Raw genomic sequence first — 9,697 nt, forward strand, 5'->3', positions numbered from 1 at the left:
TTCCATTACAAGGGCATCCAGTGAGCACATCTGGAAAAGAACCTAAGAGGAACCAAGGCTGTCTGCCCATAAAAACAAATAAAGACAGATATGCCTCTGTGCTAAAGTGAAAAACAGAAAAAAAAAAAATTCACTAAATAGGTGGTTTGCAGGGCTATCACATTGTGAAATACAGACAAACTGCCCTCAGGATTTTTGATGGGATTGAGTTTAGAAAGGAAAAAGTGAATTGCTCAGTTTCAGCTGGATAAAATCAGGAAGGAAGAAAAGAGATTTTAAACTGGAAGGCTAAAAAAAGCTTCAAACACATCAAATGAAACAATCAACACTATAGACAAAAATTGGGTCTTAACACTGCAATCAAAACAAGATGGGAAATATTTTGTAGTTGCTGAAACAAAAGGAGAAAAAAATGCTGTGCAAATAGAATGGGAAACATGAAAGAACTAACATCAGATTTAAGAACGATATAGGACATGGTTTTAGTTGCAACTAATTTCAGTCAACATCTGACAAAATAAATATTTTTGCACGAGAGTACAATACTTACGTAACTAATTTGAACAGAAGTAACAGTAATGGAAATGGTGTTTAATTAAAATTCGGTCCTTTGCAATCCCCATATTTATTTGTAAATAAGTATTTACTTTTTCCAGAATATCATTGAAGTCTCCGTCGCCATAATTGCATACAACTTCTGAAGTATTTAGAAATAAACAAAACAAAAACCCATTTAGTTTTCCTCAAAACAATATAATTACACATTTTTCATGCAACCTGATTTTATCCTATGGAATTTTGCGGTGTCAGTTTAGGTCTACATACAACTAATTGCTGTGAAAACAGAGTATCTAGATATATAAACAAGTTTGACTACAATGGTTGCTTTCAAATGCCTATGAGAATTTGCTACGTAGGTGACCTGTAAGGACTGTAAATTTTATAAATCGTGTTCATACCTATTATTTTAGGTTTAATAGCCTGAAACAATATGGTTATTCATTTGAGAACAGATCCAAACCCTCCAAGAGTCAGTGAATAGTCTTTCATCAGTACCAATGATCTGAATCAGATCCACAGAGTAACCATATAGTTAGAATTTGATCAGCTACAATCACAGCCTTTTCTTCTCACCTGTTTCTTAAACACACTTTTTGAGTCTTTATGGGTAAGTATCACATCTGTGAGAAGCACATTTGAGTTCAACGGACCTGTGTATATGTCTGTAAAAAACTGTATATGTACAAAGTTCCATAGGTTTAGAGCTTCAGATTCAAAATGCTTTGAGGCAGGAAATCCCACCGTCTTTGTATTTGTATACTATCTAGCCCAAATGGCCCTAATCACTACTGTGACACTGGGATGCTAATGGAATACAAAATATAATAAATAACGTGGAAAAAAAACCCCATTGAACTATATGCCTGCCCTCAACGAGATAAAGAAATCCTATTTCCACAACCCAGAGAAGTTCCAAAACCCTTAGTTTGAACAGAAATGCATACAGATCAATTTTCAGATGATCTTTCTTCTCCCAGCCAACCATTTCTTTATTTTTGCAGTTTATACTCCCCAGCAATGCTGATGAATTGCTCAACCATTAGCTAAAATGAGTTGTCAGTATTAAACTCCACCATATAAAAAGTTCCTTCACTAGAAAAGAGGTCAGATGTTCAATTCATTCTCCTCTAGAGAAAGTTAAAACACACACATTACTGAATAAGAAATTCTAATTACACTACCATGCTCCATCTGACTAATCTCCTCCTAATCTTGGCCTAAGTGCTAGACTTCAAGGCACAAAACTGAGCATGCTAACATCTTCATAGAAAACTCATTTACTCTTTTGAGTTTGAAAAACTAAGACACTATTTTTGGACAAAGGTCCAAGTAAGAAGCCTGTAGGAAACAGGAGCATGGCTGTACATCAATTGCTTTTGTAGTTCCATCTTAAATCTGTTCAGGTTAACTGAAGATGATAGTATTTTTCTACACACAAATACACATCCCTTGACACCTAAAACATGTTTACAATGCAGCTGTCATTCCAAAAAGTAAGCCTCAAAGGTTAGAGAGATCTGAAGCTACAACCCATGTTCCCATCCCTACTCATGTCCACTTGCATGTGCAGGGGCAGAAAGTCAACAGAATAACACACAACAGGGAGCCAACAGGTATATAACAGATGGAAGTGTCAGGGCATCGTGGAGCTGAAAAAATATCCAGTGCACTTAAACATGCAATTAAATCAACTCACACAGAATACACATATGTTTTAAGACTGATGAGATAAATTATACAGAACATTCTTACAGAAAACAAAATATTTGCCTACCTGTTTATGCATCTCTATATTCAACCCATAGGACATCTCATAATACTAAGAAGGAAGAAAATGGCTCTATTAGAACTTGCAGTCATAAAAATAATTTGAAAATTCACTTTGAATCAAACATCATCTGTATAAAGACATACAGACCTAAAAACATTTATTAGCCTTGAAAAGCTCCCGGAATTTGAAAGAGCATCTTACAGCAACCTTTCCCTCCCCCCCTCCTTTTTTGCTTTATCTACATTGCTTCTTATCAACTTCAAAGAACAGTCATAAAACAAGCAAAAAAACCAACAACAAAAAAACCCCCAAAACAAAACAAATCCATGAAACAACAAGAAACAACCCCCCCAAAAAACAGAGTTAAAGATTAGAAGCAGAGAAAACACACATAAAGTACTCAAGATTTTATTCCGTAGCACACATTAAAGATGCCAAAAAAAGCCTAAAGTGCTTGAAACTAGACATAGAAATAGATCAGCAACCTTTAAAAGACTGGTTATTTGATATTTTAAATTAAAAACACAAAAAAAGACACAATTAAATTGTAGGGATGCAAAAAATAAAAGAACATGGAAACTCAGAGCCAAAACAGATGATCCGTTCTACAGATCTCTTGTTGTGCCTCAATATCGCAGGGAACTCAGTTCAGTGTGTAATGTTAGTACCAAGCAATTTCCAAGACTTCAGCACATCAGGCGTGAAAAAGACAAATGCGAGCCTTAACATATACTTGTGCTCTTGGTAAAGTTTTTCAAGGTTATTTACTATTTTTGTAAATATAAGGGTGTTATTTGTCATGTACATACGGAAAACAGTTAATCCTTCACAGATGTACAAGAGAGCTGATAGCAAGAACTCCTCTGGAGACACCACGATCCATCATGTAATTATGTATTTATAGATTTCATTCTATGCAAGTTATTTAACCAGAAAGGCCACAACCATCGAGGAAACCCCATTCACAGCTCAGATCCCTGACATTCTGAATTTAGTAAAACAATAAGCCAGCAGCCCAGAAGCAACAGTTCTAGGAAGTGGGCTTTGGGTTTATATATGGTTCACTCTCTTAACAGAAAACAGATTACCCTGAACTGTTTTACGAAGATATGATAGTTGGGAGAAGTCAGCAAAAGTGAAATCATCATCCCTAAAAAAGTTGTGCATGCCTTTTAAAGGGCTGACAAGTAATCTGCTAGCATTCTGAAGAAGTATCCCCAATTGCTTAAAACATTAAAAAGCAGATTCTGCATAGAAACTAATTGCTACAATCAAGTTATAAACCCCTGAAATGAAGAATTTATAATAGAAATATTGATGCAACCTTAACAGCAGCAGCACTACTATAATCTGTTTGCCTCCAGCAATCCAAATGTACGTTAGTTTCAGTATACCAAGCTAAGAGACATTTTGAATTTGTTATGCAGCTTGCTTACCATAACATAATGTCGCTGCATCTCTGTCTTCTCACTAGCCAATTTTTCACATTCTAGCTTTAAACTGTTAAAAAACCACAAACAAAGCCAAACACATGAACACTTAAAGAAGCAATAAGTTGCTGGGTTTTGTTGTTTGTTTTTTTTCCCTGTTACTGATGACAGAACTGCAAGAAAAATACTATGGTTAGTTTAAGGGATACTGCAGTAAACATCAAGACCTCTGTTGACTTTTTTGTTTTCAGAAGCACACTGAACAATCCTGCGAAAAGTCATTTGACACTTTGAGAATATAATGTTCTTCAACTAAAGGATAATGAAACAGCTCACTAGCTACACTTCCAGGTTATCAACACTTGACATATCAGTGAAAGGCACGAGGGACCTAAGTCAAGACAAGATGGGCACCCTTAGCGGCATTTTGAAGAAAAGCAGAGGATGAGCCCAGCTAGCCACATATTTTTCCTTTGTCCACTAAAAAAAAAAAAAAATTAGAAAGAGAGCATGTGCGTGTGGAGGGGAGGGAATCTACTTCTATCATTCAGTACCTGTCTCTAAGTGAGAGCCTTTCGCCCTGGAGGACCAGGTGCTGCTGGAAATAGGTAGCAGCAGGTTTCAGAGGAGGAGGTACAGCCTCGCTAGGGTGACTGGTCCCCTGTGCATCTTGGGGACTCAGCCAGAAGGGCCTCTGGCACCCACACATCGCCACCTCTTCGGGGAGCCGGGGGAGGGAGGGAGAGGGGATTGGCAAGAGCCCAGCAAACACGAGACTCGGAGAAAGTAAACATCATTACCTGTGGTACTGAGCCTGCAAAAATTGAAACAACTAAATCTAATCGCAGGATTCAGAAATGGTGAATTTAAAGGGCTGAGTGGGCTGATGAGGAGCCTGAAATCAATCAGCAGAGGATCTTTTAATCACCCTCCCGTCTCACCCGCTCCGGGCCGCGTTCCCCCCCACCGGCACCCGGAGCTCCCCCAAACGTGATCGTCCCTCCAGACACCCCGGAGGCACAGCCACCCCCGGCACATGCCCTAGGGGTGGCAGCGACGACTAGACGCCCGCAGTGCCCCGGACTCCCCACCCCGACAGAGCTGCCGCCGCTAGCTCTATCCCACCGGGACACCCCCTCCTCCGAAACAGCCGAGCCCTTGGGATGGGATGGGATGGGATGGGATGGGATGGGATGGGATGGGATGGGGGGGGGGGGGGGGGGAAGCCGTCTAGAATGAGGGTAACTCTTAAGGAGCCGACCCCCATCCCAGAGCGGCGCCATGGACAACAATAAGAAAATGGCTACAACTCCGCGGTATCACCACCGCTCCGCGCCAGTGCGCTTCCTCCAGGGGCCCACCACCGCCACTCACCGGGTGCCGTGTCTGCGGGTACATCTTGCTCAGGTCGCGGATCATCCACGCCGCTTCAGGAGGCCTTGGCAGCCGGAGCAGCGGGGCTAAGGGCGCGGCGACGAGCAGGGGCGGACCGGCCCCGCCGCCCCGAGGCTGGTAGGGCACCCCCAGCAACAGCAAGACGCGGCGGTGGTGGCATCCCCGGCTCGCGGGGGTCGCTGCCATATTCCCCGGAGCCGGACAGCGCCGAGTACCACCACTCCGATAGCTCCGGCAGGCTGGGAACCCCGTGTGGCGACAGCGACGGATGAAAAGGAAGGCGGGGGAGAAAAAAACCCCTTCCGCTGGCACCGGTATGTGCTTTTCCCAGCGATCCTCTCTGGTTTTTTTCCCTTCTGCAAACTTTTATTGGTCTCGGTTGTTATCCCTCCTACACGCGTTCGAGGAAAAACAGAAGGAAAAAAAAAAAGAAACAAACCCCTCCTTTCTTTACTAGGACGAGAGCAGGTCCTGGGCTGTGTTGCCGTGAAAAGCCGAAATCAGGACTCAATAGTCGGGATGACTATTAAGCAGGTATTCTTTATTGCAGCGCTGGGCAGCACTGGGGATTGCTCCGCCACAAGTGCTCCGCCAGGTCAGCACAACACATCAGTTCATATACAGAAAAATCATACATATTCATCAGATTTCCTGAAAAGGGCAGTTTTATGGTGATGAGTTCCCGCAATTCATTTACATACTCCAAGCATGCGCAGTAAAATTAGGGTTAGGGTCTTTTCACCCTCCCGGTGGTCTTCCATAGTCTTCCTCACGTTGTCGGCTAGTTGGGCTTCCTTTGGGCTTCCTTTGTCCATATATAGTCATTGAGTTAGCTCATCAGTCCTTTGGCCTCAGAATGTTACAAGGGGGTCGATTTAAGCTAGTTCTTTGGTGCTTATCTTTGGCACAATCGTCCTGAGTTCCTGTTATCAGTGATTTAATTAGGAAGCCTAACGAGCTTGCTCAAGGCCTGCTTAGTCCTATCAGGTAAGAAGTCACAGGAAATGTCCTATCATCAACTCTGCTCAGCAGGTAACTAAAACTATCTTTGCAGGGGAAGAAAACAAAAGAGAACAAGGATGCAAGTGAAACTCACAGTAAGGTCTTAGTCAGGGATTGTCAGGGATTTAACCCTTTCATGCCAAATTCAGCTCCAGCTGTGCCTTAGCTTTCCTGATGCCATCCCTACACTCCCAGGCAGTATCCCTATATTCTTCCCAGGATGGGTGTCCCTGCTTCCAGTGCCTGTGCATTCCCTGTTGTGTTTCAGTTTGACCAGGAAGCCCTTACTCAGCCATGCTGGTCTCCTGCCTTCCTTGCCTGATTTCTTACACATTGGAATCGAGAGCTCTTGCGTTCTAAGAAAAATGACCTTAAAGAGCTGCCAGCTCTCTTCTGCTCTTTTATCCCTGAGGGCAGTTTCCCAGGGGGTCCCATCCACCAGTCCCTCAAACAACTGAAAGTTCGCTTTCCTAAAATTCAGGGTCCTAACTCTACTCTTCACCTGGCCCATATCCCTCAAGATCATGAATTCCACCAGGGCATGATCTCTGCAGCCCAGGCTGCCACCAATCTTGACCTCTCCAATTAGTTCATCTGTGCTGGTGAGCAACAGGTCCAGTAATGCTTCTCCTCTGGTCAGGCTGGATTAAGAAATTATCCTCGACACTCTTCAGGAGTCTCCTGGATTGCTTGCAGCTTGCTGTGCTGCTTTTCCAGCAGATGTCAGGGTGATTGAAGTCCCCCAGCAGGATCAGGGCCTGTGAGCGTGATGCTTCCTGTAGTTGAGGTAAGACCACTTCATCAACAGGCTCCCCTTGATCAGGCAACCTGTAGTAAACACCAACCACGAGGTTTCCTTTGATGGCTTGGCCCCTAATTTTTACCCATAAGCTCTTGGCCTGTTCATCTCTGTTTTTCAAAGACAGCTCTGTGCAGTCAATCCATGTATTTACATAGAGGGCAACCCCCCTGCCCCTCCTTCCTTGCCTGTCCCTTTTGAACAGTTTACGGCCATCGATTGCAGCACTCCAGTTGTGTGATTTGTCCTACCATGTTTCAGCAATAGCAATTAGATCATAGCTTTCTAGCTGCACAGTGGCTTCCAGCTCCTCCTGCTTGTTTACCCATGCTGTGTGCATTGGTATAGAGACACTTCAGTTGGGCTATCAACCTTGTCACCTTTTTAGAGTAACATGTCCTAATTCCTTTGAAGCTTTTCACAGGTGTTTCCCTCTTGGTTCCTAATACATCAGCAGCCCCTGGTTCTTCTCTGTTGCTTAAAACTCCATCTCCTCCCCCCCACTGAGTCTAGTTTAAAGCTTGCCTTTATAAGTCTGGCCAGCTTGTTGGCAAAGACCCTCTTGCCCTACTTGGTCAGGTGAATCCTATCAGCTCCCAACAGGCCTGGCTTCTCAGAGGTGTATCCATGATCATAGAAGCCAAAACCTTGAGTATGGCACCAGCCACACGGCCAGGCGTTCACCTGTTCAATTTGTCTCCTCCTTCCTGAAGCCCTTCCTCTGACTGGGAGGATAGAGGAGACCACCACCTGTGCTCCAGATCCTTTTAACATTGCTCTGAGGGACATATAGTCTCTTTGACTACATATGGAAAATGTGGATTGCTATATACCTTTCAAATGTATCTGGGAAAAGAAATACAACTTCCCCGTTGTACTGGGTCTAGCTAGGATGAAGTTAATTTTCTTCAAAGCAGCTTGTATAGTGCTATGTTTTAGATTTGTGACTAAAACATTGTTGATAACACCAGTGTTTCAGTTATTGCTGAACAGTTGCATACACAGCATCAAGGCCTTCTCTATTTCTCACTCTGCCCCCTCAGGGATTAGGCTAGGGGTGGGCAAGAGATTGGGGGGGACACAGCCAGAACAGCTGACCCAAATTGACCAGAGATATTCCATACCATATACCATCATACTCCGCAATAAAACTGGGGGGAGTTTTTCCACTGAAATCCACTCCACACGTGTAAAACAGAAATGCCTCCAAATGTAACTAACTTTGACTTAGCAGCTGAGGGGCCAAAAGCAGTAAAAAATTATAATATAAAAAAAAAGACAGAGAAGCATGCCAGACTAGAAAGGTCAGTTCATGAACATGAGTAGCAGACAATAGTTTACAAGTGAGTTAGGAAAAAGCAGTGTTCAACTCCAGCCTCAGAAAATAAAGCAGTGAGTGAATGAAACGTGAGGAGTTCACGTTATCAGCCTATGACATGTAATGAATTTCCGTACTGATAGCTGGCTCAAGACCCAGACAAAAAGTAGTGTTTGCTACTTCACTGAAATGAATTCGTGAACCTGTCCTTTGCAGATGGATGAAGTCATGAGGTCAGTGCTTTGTCTTCCTGAGGTAAATGTCATACTGTTCAAACTTTTTCTGGATGGTACCATTTTGTGTTGTTTAGCTCATTACCTGCAATATTCTCTTCAGTTACCATTTCAGCAGCAGCAAAGGCTAGTGCCTTAAATAAAAAAAACATAGAAAGGAAAGTTTAATTAATTCATTGAATACTCCTTCTATACAAAACCACATTTCCTTAATATATATTTCAAAAACCGGTTTGACAAGACAGCATTTGCTGCAAAGCTCAAATTGACATGAAATGTACATTATAAAGGTTGACGATATGATTGTTATATTTAAAACCTCTTGAACAAGATCCTTTTTGTACTGATGTCAATGATTTGAATACAAGCAGTGTTTTGGCCCATCTTGATGATCCTTGGGGTTATTTAAAAAAAAATAAAAATCAGTCTGCTCTGATGTGATTTATTCTCTTGTAGCACTCTCCAAATTAATATTGCAAGAGGTAAGAGTAGAACTTTTTTTTTATTTCTGTTTTGGATAAAACACCACATTTTTACAGTGGTTTTCTTATAAACAGAGAAAATTAAATAAATACCAATGAGAGCCAGCAGTATTTATTTGCAAATAAATGATAAAGCTGGTATAAACTCTGCCATTTCTTCAGACTTTGAGTTATACCAGCTGTGGACCTGTGTGAATGAGAAAAGCATTTCATCCACCTATGACACTGGTGGCTGTGCAGAAATGACTGAATACAGAAATTATGAAAGACCATGGAAAACTCACTCATTTTATGTTTCTGTAAAGTTTTCTATTTCTGTAGGTTTAATTTCAGAGTTGTAATATTTGGTGATTTTCTTAAGAGTTCAAGTGTCTGGAATCATGAGTTTATGAGAATCTCCTTGTACTCCTTGCATTTCTTCTTGTACTGGTTTTGGCTGGGATAGAGTTAAATTTCTTCATAGTAGCTAGTATGGTGCTATGTGTTTGGATTTGTGCTGAAAACAGTGTTGATAACACACTGATGTTTTAGTTATTGCTGAGCAGTGCTTACACAGCATCAAGGTCTTTTCTGCTCCTACACTGCCCTGCCAGCAAGTAGGTTGGAGGTACACAAAAAGTTGGGAGGGGACACAGCTGGGACAGCTGACCCAAACTGACCAAAGGGATATTCTATACCATATGACATCATGCTCAGCAATAAAACT

At 42.1% G+C, this 9,697-nt stretch overlaps 1 long non-coding RNA gene across 1 annotated transcript; it reads right to left on the reverse strand.

Annotated features, from left to right (window-relative positions):
• Nucleotides 1–302: 302 nt before the first annotated feature.
• On the reverse strand, nt 303–5,825 carry LOC142402977 (uncharacterized). The gene is made up of 5 exons (XR_012773539.1): nt 5,137–5,825; nt 4,563–4,657; nt 3,769–3,832; nt 2,336–2,380; nt 303–697 (listed from the first exon to the last, which is right to left on the reverse strand). It is a non-coding gene; the product is annotated as an uncharacterized LOC142402977 (long non-coding RNA).
• Nucleotides 5,826–9,697: the final 3,872 nt, after the last annotated feature.

The sequence above is a fragment of the Mycteria americana genome (genome assembly GCF_035582795.1).
Source record: "Mycteria americana isolate JAX WOST 10 ecotype Jacksonville Zoo and Gardens chromosome Z unlocalized genomic scaffold, USCA_MyAme_1.0 Scaffold_18, whole genome shotgun sequence".
In the NCBI taxonomy this organism is placed as follows: domain Eukaryota; kingdom Metazoa; phylum Chordata; class Aves; order Ciconiiformes; family Ciconiidae; genus Mycteria; species Mycteria americana.